Source organism: Papaver somniferum, chromosome 1 (genome assembly GCF_003573695.1).
Source record: "Papaver somniferum cultivar HN1 chromosome 1, ASM357369v1, whole genome shotgun sequence".
Classification (NCBI taxonomy): Eukaryota; Viridiplantae; Streptophyta; class Magnoliopsida; order Ranunculales; family Papaveraceae; genus Papaver; species Papaver somniferum.
In genome coordinates this window covers 199,916,351-199,933,125 of record NC_039358.1, presented here as the reverse complement: position 1 = coordinate 199,933,125, position 16,775 = coordinate 199,916,351, and the positions used below count along the sequence as shown (strand labels likewise).

Genomic DNA, 16,775 nt, shown 5'->3' with positions numbered 1-16,775 from the left:
GCTTACGCCAATTTTCCAAAAGGATGAAAAACGTGTAAACTCGCGAACTCCTTATTTATAATGAACAATAACTTGGAAGCTAAGCAAATCTATTTTACTTTTTCCTAAATATGAGAGTCTTTCCTAAGTTAAAACTCTTGCCAAAATAATTAAATAAATAACTTATTTAGCAAAAATTATATTTATGTGAATAAATCACATTTTAACTTAGGCATGAATCACAAACACTTTAATATGGTAATCAAAAGTGTTTGGACCAATAGCTAACTTGCCTAGATAAGGAAACATCACCAACTTGATCAAAAATCCCTTTTAGTCACGTATTGGGCCCAAGTTCGCGGACCACTCCATAGCCCATGGAATGTTTCCTACTAATGAACTTAAATCACTCATAACTTTGTCGTTATAACTCGGAATTGAGTGATTCTTGGCTCATTGGATTCGCAAGCTCATTCACTATAACATGAGATCCTTTATAGGGATAAAGGTTATTATCACCAAGGTCATGAATCAAATAACCTCAAGTATATATACATAAATGTACATTTACTGTCATCAGAATTGTTCCATGTAGTGAGCATATATCTTGATAGATTAGAAAGGTATAATTGAACAAGAATCCAAATGAAATCAATCACATACCTTTGTTGATGAAGTACTTGTTGATGTCTTCTTGTAGTCTTCAATCTTCATCCTTTAAGGATAGCTTCGATTCAACTTCTTAGACCTAATCTAGTCCGAAACTATCTTTAGTATGCTAAATCAAGAATGAATTTTGGCAACTAAAATTGATAACTAACTTGACATACCAACGCTAGTGGGTTCAACCGAGCAGTGCTCTAACAATCTCCCCCTTTGTCAATTTTAGTGACAAAACCATTTTACATATGGCTTGTACTTGTTAAAAGTAAAAACGACAGTCTTGATTTCCTTGGTTCTTCAACTCTTCATGTGTTCATCCTGTACTTGTTGAAGATCCATCATAGTATTATTACACAGCATCAAAGTTTCATTGTATCATAACTTTGACAATAATACTACGGTGATATGTATCACTCCCCCTTAGTCAATACTCCATTTCGATCATGGAAACCACTCCCCCTTACACAATGATCCGAAAACCATATGTATTTGTAGTGTGAACTACATTATTTTCCCCCCTTTTTGTCAATAAAATTGGCAAAGGTACAAGAACGGGATCATAATGAAATTTCCACAAGAGACATTTCATAGACTAAAAGAAAAATACATACCAACTTAATTTATATGCAATCATATAGTCGAAGCTAAATGCATTCATCAAGGAGTTTTAAGATACAAGATAAATCCTATAAAATTCCATAGCCGCACACCCCGCAAAATATTACCATTAAGCACAAGTTCAAAAGAACTCTCCCCCATTTGATGTCATTCCCGAAAGAACAACAAGAGCGACCTTAATTTCGAAAGAAAAGAAGGATTTTTAAATTGGACACCAAAAACCATAGAAATGATTTTCTATATCCAAAACTCAACCAAACTAATCACAAGAAAACCCACGATTAATTTAATTGGAATATGCAACTAAATCAAACCACAAAAGTGATCAATTTAATTGAAGGGTGCTCAACATAAGTAAACTTACGGAGCTACGACTAAGATAACTACACGGAGATGACTACCTTAATCATTCAAATACTCAACATAAGGAAAACCTTATGGAATATACGACTACATCAACCAATAGAACATGATTAGTATAGCCGTTCATATACTCAACACAAGAACTTGTGGAATATATGAAAACTCAACTAGACTAATTACAAGAGAACTTATAATTAATCTAATTGGAATACAAACAACCAAACTAATCACAAAAGTAATCAATTTAATTGTCAAAGGATTTGCTCGACAAAAGAAGTCTTTCGGAGCAAATAACTAAATAACCAACCAAGATGATTAATTTACTCCAGAGAGAAGGATTTATAATGGATCTTAGAAATCCTACAAGGAGATATGATTTAAGAACCAATCATTGAAAGTCTCTCATGAGATCATGTTACTAAAAAGTTTAGAACTATCTCATGGTAACAATACACAATATGTGATCATATTTTCTAAGATACAAACTTGTATGAACAAGATTTGAAATACTTACACTAGTGGAAAACAGACATTCCGCGACCCTCAGAACAGGCCATATATAAGAGTTAAACGACCTGTTCTAGGGTTCTATGAATGGTTCGTTGATAAAGCGTTTTTTAATTGCACGACCCCTTACACGTGGGTCTCTGAACAGAGACCGTTTCTTACGGTAACTAGATGCTGACCCCATACGCGTGAGTCGTAGATTTGAATTATAATATAAAAAAATACAGATTCAGATCAGTTGAAATGCCTGAATCTGAATTAATCTGACTGACATTGAAGTCAAACTAAAGTCAAGTCAAATTAAAGTCAAACTGAAATTCAAATGCAACTTCAAACTAACTGAAATTCAAATACAACTTCAAATTTGACTGAAATTTATAATCAAACTGAGAATTTTAACATTCATTCATTTTATCCATTGGGTTTAAAATTACACAAAAAAGGAGGAAATTTTGAGTTCAGAACAATATATGCCCAAGCTAGCTAGTAAGTTCAAACAACAACATGCTAAACTAATTGATAAACCAATAGACGATGTTCCGACAACGTGTGACAGGCAAGAATTGAAATGTTAAAACTGCAGAGCTAATGCCAAACCAAAAGAAACATATAAAAAATTCTTTGAGACTAACATGCCTCTCACTAAGGTGTAAGCTCCAAAGTAACCAGGATATCAAGAGAACCTACATATCAAAACACAACAATTCAGAATCTGTTAAGGATACGTAACAGTCATGAATATTACAAGATGCAAAGATGAACAACTTACTCTACAGTTAAGGAAACAACCTAACAACCCTTGTTACCACTTTCCATGACGAATCTTAGTACACCACTGCAGGCCCTAAGCACAGAAACTTCATTAGTGATGCATAAAGAGATGGGTCAGTTATTGCTATTTTTGGATTGATTGGCAAGACAAACTAAATGTAGATGGTTCCAGGGAAAATAAATCCAAATTTCGCACAAGAGATAAAGGTCAAGGAGAAACAAATGCGTCCATTTCTGAAACTTACATGCAGTAGAAGGGGAGGTGTTGCACTATAGATTTGTCCATTTGTCCAAAAGAAACCAAAAATAGTCATCTCGGCAACTGTTACAAACACAAAACAAATTTATGAACGCCCATACCTATAAGTACCGATACTTTCAAGGTTTGGATGGAACAATTAAGAATTGACAAAGGATTTATTGAAAGTTAAGATACACAATGAAATTACTGTGTATACTTCTTTACAGTAAGGGAAATTCGATATGAAAAAGGCTTCTAGGCCATTGAAACTAACCTTTATCAAGATCTGTAACTTCAAAAACCTACAATTGGAATTTTACCACCAAGTTCCATAGAGACAGGATGCTACACAGTCACATACCAAATGAGAAGGCTCAAAAAATATAAAAAAACTTAACATAATTCCAAGGTAAAGCCATAACATAACTTAACCAATTGAGATGCAGAGGCCATCACCTTAGAACCAGTTGCAGAACTTCTGATGAATGCAACCTGGTTAAGGGACGGATTATCTTAGTGCTTATTCAACATGAAATCAACAATACCATAGATGCAGAGATAAAACATCAAATACTGATGAAGAACAAAACCTTCTTTTACTGTAGGACTCTAAAACAGGACAGAACCGAAAACAGGGAACTGAGACAAACTGATCCAAGCAGACATGGAATTTACCAAATGTTACACGCCCAAGACTTACCAAATGTTAAACGCTACAGGACAAGGACAAGATATTCACCTCTACCAATAATCATTATTGCAACCAATCTAACTACAGGTGCTATACTGAGAGGGATGAAGAACCTGTGATTCAATCACGAAGAACTAAGTAAGTAAGCTGCAATTAGATTATATACCAGCACAATCTTTAGAAACAAATTTAATGTGTGCAGCGAAGAAAGCCCCCATACTTGACTAAATCCCAGTATGATCTGCAAGCTTGCAGCTACAATCAGGACTCCTTGAGTTTCCATAATACTATCTAAAAATCTGTGCAAGTAGAGAATACATGTGCATAAAACTAGCTGAATCGTCAAAGTTAAGCAACATAAATGGAAAGAGGTGGACAAAGGGACTATTGATTCTTACAAAGGTACCACAAATCTTGACAAGCATCCAATGCTTAAGCGCATTGAGCCTTTTCAAATGCTTTTTTAACCCTCTTGCCTGTTACCACACCAAAATTAGTACACATGGATGAATGTCAAACTCAGGGAATCCAAAGATAGAGTCTTGTAATTTCATAAATATTCTATCCCTGGAAAGGAAACTCAAAAAAACAATATGAGCAAATCTCATAAGACATTATCGCGGAACTTGTCCAAGGAGACTACATTAACTCAAGGTAATATATAGATAGCAATAATGTATGTAGTAGGTGTAAGTATAAACACTTATAATTTGGAGATTCATCAATTACAAAAAAAGAAACCAGACCCAAGGAACAGAATACCGTTGAAAGTTGCCGAGTTCATCAGTATGGAAGAAGTAAAGTATACGTACCTAGAAAGCTACACCCTACAGTGTCAGTCTCTGGAGCGACTTTAGCTGAACTGATGCCCCCACCGTACCTGCATCGAGAATCAGTAGAGAGTTAGAGTCACTATACATAAATATTGAAAGATCCAGTTTTCATTAATGCGTAACAAACTACGAATACACTCGTAGAGGAAGCAGTATATATGTTAAACAGAACTACACAGTATAACCTAATATGACCTAGCTAAATTTCCTGCTACTGAATAATGAGAAAAGTTACTCAAATATCAAGCATACATTATCATAAAAAAAAGACTAATACACTTATATCATTCTTGAAACGATAAATAAAATTAGTTAATATTGTCGCAAGATCACATTTTTAAAAAATACAAGCAAAAGAGGAGACAAGACATCATAATATATATATATATATATATATATATATGTATGCATATAAAGACCATCTTACTAACACCACCAAGTTTGGCTTACAACCCACGTAGAGGTTCTGTACAAGATTCCAGCAGCAAAAACAAAGCAAAATGACATGGAATCAACTAACTACCCCATCTAGGGGAGGGAAGTCATGGAACTCAGTGAGTCCTTTTTACAAACAATATATGGAAACTAATGGTAAAAACATGAAACCAAGGTGAAATCTGTACATCAATTCAAAACTAAAATCCATATTTGAAAGACGGAACTCATTGGGTGATTTTAACAAGCATGTAATAGGCCATCTCAAAGTTCAATTCATTCATCTGTTTATGATGGAAAACTAAATTTGGATGGCTGCATTCAATCTTCACACAAAAACATTTATATATCCAAAAACCAAGTCTGATAAAAGCAAACTAAGTGGTTGACATACTAACCATCCAGTAACACCTAAAAGTATATCAATGTCTCATCCAAAATGGCTTCAATGGACAGTCTCCTTTCATCTGCATCAACAAGTATTCGATAAAGCATCAATAGTCACCAGCAAATTCATCCAGCAGCATATGGAAACAGATTCTTAAGCGAAAGAAATATTTTTACTATGTAATGTAATTCAGACCTGGTAAAATCCAACAGAGTTTAGCATAAGTCTCAAACTCATTCCTGTGATATTAGCAACAATTGAGAACCTAAGAATCTCCCACAAAGGCACATGCTTGGATGCTGATAAGCCAGTTGATTTAAAAACCATACCATACCCACTAACGTAGTCACAATGAGGTGGAATCCGGTTAAAGTTGTTGCTAAAAAAGTAAACATATAAGAATTTAGCTCAACTGATCTTCAAAAATAAGAACAACAAAGAGATTTAAAAAAGAAACAAACAAACAAAACTAAACGCACCAACACGACATCACGATTTATGACATTGTGACTGAAATCAACTTCAAAGTTGGAAAGGGGAGTTTAGCATCAAATGAGTTAACTTTCTATAACAATCCATAGGGAAAAAGAAGATAATAATAATGTAATAGGTAGAACTCAATACCTTAAAGCCTCTGTAGCTAAGATAACAGCCACCAAAAGATCTGCATAAAATTGGTATCCACAGATAGAAGTAAATACAATCCCTCTGCAAATCAAAAACAAATCCACCATTAACTAAACAACAAAATCCTAATTCACAAAATCAAACTCTAACTTAAATAGTGAGATTAGGAAAAAATAAAATTCTAAAGCCTAATTACATCACCTGATATAGTTTGAAGAAATCAAATCCTAATTAAATGGCTTCGTTTGCAGAAAATCAGACACGACCCAGATTTTTTTTATACCAAATCAAAAGAAAACCCAATGAAAATTTCTACAAACACAATTTAGTGAAACCCTAACAAAACCCCCAAATCAAATCCTTAATTTTATTACAAATCTGAGCAGAATTTCAGATCTACTGGTTTCCTTTGCAAATAAGAAAATAAGATAACTTATCAAATGAAATTAGAGTTTTGATTTTTTGGATTTAGATACGAATGATTGTTCCTGAAGTTTGGTAAAAAAAACTAGAAAACGAACAAGAACAAGAAGAAGATCGGCGTTGTTAAATTTTGTTTACCAAACTGCAGGTTCTTGCAAAGGTACCTAGTTCTTGTTCGTTTATAAAAACCCTAACAAAAACATGAAAAGCTATATCTGTATAGACCGAAGAAATCAAAAAACATCTTAGAAGTTGTTAGAGATTTCGACAAAACCCCTAAAAATGAAAACAAAAAAACATGGATTCAATCGATAATAAATTGAAATTAAATTGAGAAGGAGCAATGATGTAAATATATTTCCAGCAGGTTTGAGATCTAATTAGCGGCATCTGGGGTTATTGATCAGAAGAAAAATCAAGAGAAGGGATTTCCATGGTGCTGGTTCTTTAGGTGAGAGGGAAGAGGTGAGGTGAGAGGGAGATGATATGCGGTGAAAGAGAGAGGATTTTTTCTTTAGTAGTGAAACGATAAAAACGAGAGAGAGATTGTAATCATCCAGCCGTTCTTTTAAGTTTAGCAAATCGTGACCACAGAAATTGTGGGGCCCAGAGTCATTCACCAGATCTGAATCGGAGTTTGAGGGTCGTTGAATCGGTAGTTCTATGATGGCAAAACGGTAAATAAAATTTCTAACTCAGAGACGGTTTATTAAGCTCTCGGAATTTTTACATGTATTTACCGAATCAGAGACCGTTATCTTTGGTCAACGTATCGGCTACGGTCAATGAGGGTCTCTGATGTGGGTCATAAAAACCCCATTTTCCACTAGTGTTAGAAGGAAGAATAAACTTTTCCACAAGGATTTACACCAAGAATGGTTACCGTAAGAGTATAAAAAAGTTTCTTTGACAATAAAAACCAACATCCATGGCTTTGATAATTGCTTCTAACCTGTTAAATTTAAGAATTTCAATCACAAATCAAGTTAGGTAATTAAGACTCATACATGTGGTATCTAGCCATATGATCACTTCCATATAAACCATATTCTTCTTCACCATAACTAGTTCAATTGAATCAAATGAACTAGTTAGAGAATTGTTCAATTGCTATGAGATCTTATGTAACTACACAAGACACAATTGAAATAAGGATGATTCGATTGGATTGAATCGGCTCATGAACTTTATAGCCACGGTTTGCATAAAGCATTCCTTAGTAATTTAACTTTCATGTTCAGAGCACATGTTTAGATCATAACCTATTAAGTTCACAAACAAGTTCGCGGACTTAAGTTAATCGGTTGAGTTTTCCAAACTCAGCAGAAATTCTCGGAAAGAGAAACTGGGTTCGCGGACTTAGCATACAAACGAGTTTTGGGAAATCCAGCAGAAATTCTCGGTCGAGAACTTCTGACAGTTCGCGGACTTGGCAAGCCAATTCCACAATCCTCCCGATTTCTCTTGATCAACAAAGTTCGAAAACTTCGGTTCAAGGAATACATGGTTACATAATCTAAACTCTCATTTCAATCATTGAGACATTCTCAGAGGATGTTATATAGCCGTTATTCACAGACCGTTTCGCGTCAGAGCAATTCTCAAAGTAATTGAAACTTTTCATGACTTGCGTCACTAGGTGAAGATAAACTTGATTGAAGCGAAAGCTTACCAACACATGTTTCGAAGAATATATAAGTGAGTTAAACTCAGCTCGAAACAATAAATTGTTCTACATATTCAGAAATTTCCCAACTTAATATGTGCGCCCCAATTCTTTTGCAATCCTCACCGCATTTATTAGGGCTTCTTGGCGAGGATGCACTTTCAACACAATCAGGTTGTGTTGAGGTGAGCAAAATCTTGCTCACTACAGGTATTCGAAACAAAATCATGCATGGACTCTAGGAATTTAAAAACTTCCTTTAAACTTTCAATAAATGTTCCATACCTTTCTAAGATGTTATCCCTTGTCAAACTCTTGTCTGGGAGATCCTTAATAGAACTCGTTGCTTTATTGGTCTTCTTTGGTACTGAGTAGCTTTTGGTGCAACATATTTCTTTTTCTCCCCAATATAATTGTGAAACTTCTTTGGGGGAATAAAGAACTGATATTATGAGATTCAGTTTTTCTCTAGTTTGGAACATCAGATCTTGTCATCCTAACAGAATCATATCTGGTTTTATCTCGTTTAAGAAATCTGCAATTCCTTTGCAAGTGACCTGGTTTTCCACAATAAAAATAATGTTTAGTATAATGGAAAAAGTTATGTTTAGTATTACCTGAATGTGTATGTGCTTTCTTTGGAGCTTGGCAGGATTTCTTCTTTTCGCCATCCGTAGTTGGTAGAGATACTTTACTTTTGTCAACCGTGGAAGGTTTTGGTTGAGAAGAATATTTAGCTTTGACAAATTTTACCTCTTTGCAAATACTAGGAGTGTCTATTCCTTCATAGCCCAATCCTCGTGTATCACGATGAATTCTACATGCTCCCAATATCGAGGTTAATTTGTCGGAGCTGCTATTTCTAGACAAACTCTCTTTTAAGATCGAGTTTTCTTCTTCCAACCTTTTGACCTTTTCAAGTGCAGTAACTAGATCATTCTTGGATGATTCATATTGAACTTTGAGATCTTCTTGTTCCGAATCAAATAACAAGTTCATCTCAATATTCTCCAAGTTATCTAGCTTTGCTTGAAGAGTAACTTCCCGATCTCGACCTTCGAAAATTTCTTCTTTAAGCTTTCGTATTTCGTTGAGATAATCTCTTGCACTAATAGAATCAAGTTGGTCTTGCAAGTCTTTATTACGACTACGAAGTCTGTCATATTTAACTTTCTCACTGAATATGGTGCTTTCAGCCTCCGAGAGTTTCCGATGACTCTCTTTAAGAAGATTATTAGCTACTGGATCATCATGGAACACTTCTTCATCAGAATTAGAATCAGTATCAGAAAGAATTTTTCCAGAAGCTAATGCAACCTCGCCTATGAGATCTTGAGGATTATAATATTCAGGTCCACCATCAAGAGTAGGCAAATCTGCTGCATATGCCGATTGTCTACGGCTCCAGCTAGGACATACTGCAGAGTGCAGACAAGTGCCCGAAACCTCGACAATTATAGCATTGTACATCATCATTAGGATATGTTGCACCTTTAGAAAAACTCTTTTTCCTGTCTCTCAAGAATTTTCTAAATTGTCGAGGAGTAACATCCTTAGTATCTGGCGAACCAGATTTATCCTTAGAGGATTCAGAATTGTTTGCAGCTTTAAGAGAAATCACCTCTTTTCAAGCGTGTTCATTATCAAAGATCTTTAACTTTCCAACAAGAGTATTTCTGGAGAGTGTAGAAAGATCGTTTTCTTCTTCAATGGCATATTTCTTAGAATCGTATCTAGATGGTAACGATCTGAGAATTTTCATCACAATGTCCTTTTCAAGAATAGTCTTACCCAATGCAAAAGATGCATTAACAATTTCAGACACTTTGTGATTAAACTCATCAAATGTTTCATCATCAGACATGCGAAGGTTTTCCCAGTCAGAAGCTAGATTTTGAAGCCTTGCTTCTTTCTCTGTGGCATTCCCTTCGAATACGGTTTCTAAGATATCCCAAGCATCTTTAGACTTATTGCACGTAGTCACGTGGTGCTGAAGATCTGGGGTAATGGCATGGATGATAACATTCAAACCGTCGGAGTTTTGCTTTGCAACAAGTATCTCGGCAGGACTGTATTCACCAATGTTCTTGGGAACTTTTACATATACAACTGCTACAACGGGATCATCATAGCCATTAACTATATATACCCATGATTGAAAATCACGTGCTTGAAGAAAAGCTCGCATAACAATTTTCCACCATAAGTAATTAGTGCCATCGAAGGCTGGTGGTACGTTTATAGAGATATCACCTCTGTCCATAGAATCAGATTGCTACAAACACAGACTTATGAGGTCTTAGCGTGTTTGCCTACTCTGATACCAATTGAAAAAGCGGGGGTCTAACAACACCACCCAATATTTCGTTTGGCAATCTGAATAGACAAACTCCAATATACTTTCTAGAGAATAAACTAGACAGTCAAACTCAACCTAGAGTAAAGTATATCAAAGAGTTTAATATCTCTATTTCAACACAATCAAAGTTAAACAGAAACAAGTCTGTAAACCTGATTTTAGTGTGAAGCTCTTGAAACAAAGTATTTTGCTTTAATCACAACCTATTCAATATCCACCGTGTATAAACCTCTTTAAGTAACAATCACTAAAGGAATATTTCAACACAGTGTCCACTTGAAATAGGGTTAGTCCAGACTGATCTAACAATGTGAAAATAACAAAATCAATTGTTTAAGATCAATCAAGTCTTATCCAACAAACAAGGTCGGATTTAACAACTATGATTGATTAACGTACAACCTGTATTATTTCAATTATATAAATAAAATATAATGCGGAAAAGAAATAACACATACACCAGATTTTGTTAACGAGGAAACCGTAAATGCAGAAAAACCCCGGGACCTAGTCCAGAATAAACACACACTGATAATAAGCTGTTACACCAATTTCCTACTACCTATTCGCACTAGATGTAATACCTTCTTCAGCACTTGTATAACTCCTAGCAGAATACCGATTCTCTTTAGGAATTCTTCACACAAATCTTCTAGCAGAATCCAAGGTTCTCTTTAGAAGATACACCACAACGATCGATACGATTTGATATTTTTTTTGCACAAAACACCAGTTTGATTTCCCTTTAGATGTGAATCAAGGTTTTGGAAATCTTGTGTTTATTTTGATAAAGACAATTACTAGGTAAAAGTAATATCAAAACAAACTTGTAGATTAGGGTTTTAACTTACAATCAGTATGCGTACACATAAGGAGTCCGTGAACCTGAATCCGTAAGTAAACTTGGGTGAATCCAAAGATCAATCTCCAAGTTAAGGAAACCCTAATAAATCTACCAAAAGAACAACTAGAATAAATCTAGAGATATCTTGTTTAAAACTTCTCAAGGATTTTTACGAGATGCCTCAAAAGAAGTTTTTCTTTCTAGTCTCCGATTTCGACTAACAAGTGTTGGTATACGATCGGAAACTGAAATCTATCAAAACCTAGGGTTTATGATCAACAACTCTTGAATGGTTTTATATCAGAAGAGAAAACCTTAGAATAGACAAGAGGTGAAAAACCTAGATTACAAGTTGTATGATCAATCACGAAGATTAAATCCAACATGGATTTGTGATCCCTAATACAAAGACTTTTATCTCACTCTCGTTCACGAAGAACGGAAGACATGGAAAACAACCAGCAGAGCTTACGCCAATTTTCCAAAGGGATGAAAAACTTGTAAACTCGCGAACTCCTTATTTATAATGAACAATAGCTTGGAAGCTAAGCAAAGCTATTTTCCTTTTACAAAACTCTCCTAAATATGAGAGTCTTTCCTAAGTTAAAACTCTTGCAAAATAATTAAATAAATAACTTATTTAGCAAAAATTATATTTATGTGAATAAATCACATTTTAACTTAGGCAGGAATCACATACACTTTAATATGGTAATCAAAAGTGTTTGGACCAATAGCTAACTTGCCTAGATAAGGAAACATCACAAACTTGACCAAAAATCCCTTTTAGTCACGTATTGGGCCCAAGTTCACGGACCACTTCAAAGCCCATGGAATGTTTCCTACTAATGAACTTAAATCACTCATAACTTTGTCGTTATAACTCGGAATTGAGTGATTCTTGGCTCATTGGATTCACAAGATCATTCACTATAACATGAGATCCTTTATAAGGATAAAGGTTATTATAACTAAGGTCATGAATCAAATAACCTCAAATATATATACATAAATATACATTTACCGTCATCGGAATTGTTCCATGTAGTGAGCATATATCTTGATAGATTAGAAAGGTAGAATTGAACAAGAATCCAAATGAAATAAATCACATATATTTGTTGATGAAGTACTTGTTGATGTCTTCTTGTAGTCTTCAATCTTCAATCTTCATCCTTTAAGGATAGCTTCGATTCAACTTCTTAGACCTAATCTAGTCCGAAACTATCTTTAGTATGCTAAATAAAGAATGCATTTTGGAAACTAAAATTGACAACTAACTTGACATGCCAACGCTAGTGGGTTCAACCGAGCAGTGCTCTAACACAAGGAATAACTTGGACGGTACCAAAGACCAATGTCCAAGGATCAATCAATATCAATCAACAACCAAAGGTTGGATTTCCAATTGATGATCACGAACGCAAAAACTGTATTATTTCAATTATATAAAATATAATGCGGAAAAGAAATAACACAGACACCAGAAGTTTTGTTAACTAGGAAACCGCAAATGCAGAAAAACCCCGGGACCTAGTCCAGATTCAATACACACTGAATTAAGCCGCTACAGACACTAGCCTACTCCAAGCTAACTTCGGACTGGACTATAGTTGAACCCCAATCAGTATCCCATCGATCCAAGGTACACTTGTACTCCTACGCCTCTGATCCCAGTAGGATACTGCGCACTTGATTCCCTTAGCTAATCTCACCCACAACCAAGAGTTGCTCCAACCCAAAATCGTAGACTTGATAATAAACAAATATGTCTCACACAGAAAAGTCTACCAAAGGATAAATATGTCCCCCACAGAGAAATCCTAGGTTTTGTTCCGTTTTAAGAAATGAAATCAAGGTGAACATGAACCAATTGATAATCCGGTCTTATATTCCCGAAGAACAGCCTAGATTAATCAATCACCTCTCTACAATCCTTCCTAACTACACAGGAGGTTTGTCGAGGAATCACAAACAGTGAGACGAAGATGTTTGTGACTTCTTTATCTCGCCTATCGGAGAACTCTCACGATCTCAAGCCAATCAAATATTGTACTCGTACGATAGAAGATGCAAGATCAGATCACACAACTATGATAAAAATAGTATCGGTCTGGCTTCACAATCCCAATGAAGTCTTCAAGTCATTAACCTGGTTTTAGAGAAGAAAACCAAAGGTTAAAGGAGAATAGACTCTAGCGAGCACACTAGTATCACACAAACGTGTGGGGATTAGTTTTGCACAACGCTAGATGTCTCCTTTATATAGTCTTCAAATCAGGGTTTTGCCTTAGTTACAAAGCAATCCATATTCACCGTCAGATGAAAACCTGATTTAGATTCAAGCTAATATTTCTCAACCGTTAGATCGAAAACTTAGCTTGTCACAGACACTTGGGTAGACATTTACTGGGTTTGTGAAAACCATGCCCAAACGTGTACGTGTATGTTGGTTCAACATAGTAACCCAAAAGGTTAACCATATGAGCATTTCATATTAACCTTGTTTTTCTTCACCATAACTAGTTCAATTGACTCAAATGAACTAGTTAAAGAGTTGTTCAATTGCTATGAGATCTTATGTAACTATACAAGACACAATTGAAACAAAGATGATTCGATTAGATTGAATCGGCTAATGAACTTTATAGCCACGGTTTGCATAAAGCATTCCTTAGTAATTTAAGTTTCATGTTCAGAGCACATCTTTAGATCATAACCTCTTAAGCTCACAAACAAGTTCACGGACTTAAGACAACCGGTGGAGTTTTCCAAACTCAGCAGAAAATATCGGCAAAGAGACTTTCGCCAGTTCATAGACTGAGTTCACGGACTTACACGCAAACGAGTTTTTGGAAAATTCCAACAGAAATTCTCGGTACAAGAACTTCCATCAGTTCGCGGACTGAGTTCGCAAATTGAGTTCGCGGACTTGGCAAAGCCAATTCCTCCGGTTTCTCTTAATCAACAAAGTTCGAAAACTTCGGATTAAGGAATACATGGTTATGTAATCTAAACTCTCATTCCAATCATTGAGACATTCTCAGAGGACGTTATATAGCAGTTATTCACAGACCGTTTCGCGTCACAGCAATTCTCAAAGTAATTGAAACTTTTCATGACTTTTGTCACTAGGTGAAGATAAATTTGATCAAAGCGAAACGCTTTACCAACACATGATTTCGAGATATAGATAGGCGAGATATACTCGGCTCGAAATATCAAATGTGTATGATCCAGTCTATATAGCATACGAATTTTTGTCTCATAAGAAGTAGGAGATAGAATAGATTGACTTTTGAGTGATAGATAAGTTCAAGTCTCCACATACCTTTTTGTTGATGAAGTTCCACGGTTCCTTGAGTAGATCTTCGTCGTTGTATGATGAATCAAGACTCATAGTTTTGATCACTAACATTGACAAACATGCTTGAGATAGCAACGCATGCGAGTTCGACCGAGCTATTCTCTAACAATCTCCCCCTTTGTCAATTTTAGTGACAAAACTATTAATACATATGGAATACAAAAAAGATAAACTTTAGTGGCTCCTATTCCATAGTATAATCTTCAACGTTCCCTGAAATCTTCGTCCTTCCAAGTACTCCAATGATCCTAAAGGTTGTAATTTTAGCATCACCGTTGTTGAAGATCCGTAGCTATAACAATGAGAGAAATCGAGATTCTCGTTCATTATTATACGGTGTCATAGTATTATTATGTAGAATCAAAGTCCAATTGTATCACGAATTTAAAAATAATACTATGGTGATATGTATCACTCCCCCTTAGTCAATACTCCATCTCGATCATGGAAACCACTCCCCCTTACACAATGATCCAAAAACCATATGTATTTGTAGTGTGAACTAAAATATTTCTCCCCCTTTTTGTCAATAAAATTGGCAAAGGTACAAGAACGGGATCATAATGAAATTTCCACAAGAGACGTTTCATGGACTAAAAGAAAAATACATAACAACTTAATTTAGATGCAATCATAAAGCCGAAGCTAAATGCATTTATCAAGGAGTTTTAAGATACAAGATAACCCCTATAAAATTCCACAGCCGCACACCCCGCAAGATATTACCATTAAGCACAAGTTCAAAAGAACGCTCCCCCATTAGATGTCATTCCCGAAAGAACAACAAGAGCGACCTTAATTTCGAAAGAAAAGAAAGATTATTAAATTGGACACCAAAAACCATAGAAATGATTTTCTATATCCAAAACTCAACCAAATTAATCACAAGAAAACCCACGATTAATTTAATTGGAATACGCAACTAAATCAAACCACAAAAGTGATCAATTTAATTGAAGGTGCTCAATATAAGTAAACTTACGGAGCTACGACTAAGATAACTAAACGGAGATGACTACCTTAATCGTTCAAATACTCAACATAAGGAAAACCTTACGGAATATACGACTACATCAACCAATAGAACATGATTAGTATAGCCGTTCATATACTCAACACAAGAACTTGTGGAATATATGAAAACTCAACTAGACTAATTATAAGAGAACTTATAATTAATCTAATTGTAATACAAACAACCAAACTAATCACAAAAGTAATCAATTTAATTATCAAAGGATTTGCTCAACAAAAGAAGACTTTTGGAGCAAATAACTAAATAACCAACCAAGATGATTAATTTAGTTCATAATGCTCAACATATAGCATCTTATGGAACAACCAACAAAGCCAATAAGAATAATCGACTTAGTTGTATCGTGCTCAACATAAGACACATAATGGAGCCTTCACGGTAAAACATAACAAAATGGATCAATGAAGATCAATACCGTGGATAACATACAAGGATCTATTCTATTTTCCATCATAACAACATAATAGACTTTATCCTTGTCAAACAAAAGATTTTATCCTATTTTCCATTAAATACTTGACTGCATAGGCATAACTTTTTTAATTGTCAAAAGTCCATTCGTCCTTTCATCAATACGAATATCAATTTATGAATGACTTTAGTTTTGACACAATATGTGACCTTCAAGTTCACGGATGCAAACAATACATATCCCATAAAAATATTGCAATACTTCAAAACAGATTAATACTGCAATAATATCATCCTCCAAATATTTTTAGAATTTAAAAAACAATAAACCTAAAAAATAACATAAGAAGATGGAAACAAAAATAGCTATGTGTAGTCACAATCATCGGTATTCAAAGCACTTGTTATTCTTCCAACTAAACCAAAAAGAAGATATACTAGGCAACAATTCCTTTGAGAAATTCTTTATCATTCCCGACTCGTTGTTATCGAAAACCATCGGGACATAAGGTTCACGAAGATAAGTATCGATACCCACGAACTGTCTTGGATG

The 16,775-nt window shown here is 35.0% G+C and overlaps 1 long non-coding RNA gene across 1 annotated transcript; it reads right to left on the bottom strand.

Moving 5' to 3' along the window:
* Positions 1-2,761: 2,761 nt before the first annotated feature.
* On the bottom strand, positions 2,762-3,217 carry LOC113335216. The gene is made up of 3 exons (XR_003353224.1): positions 3,147-3,217; positions 2,920-2,974; positions 2,762-2,813 (listed from the first exon to the last, which is right to left on the bottom strand). It is a non-coding gene; the product is annotated as an uncharacterized LOC113335216 (long non-coding RNA).
* Positions 3,218-16,775: the final 13,558 nt, after the last annotated feature.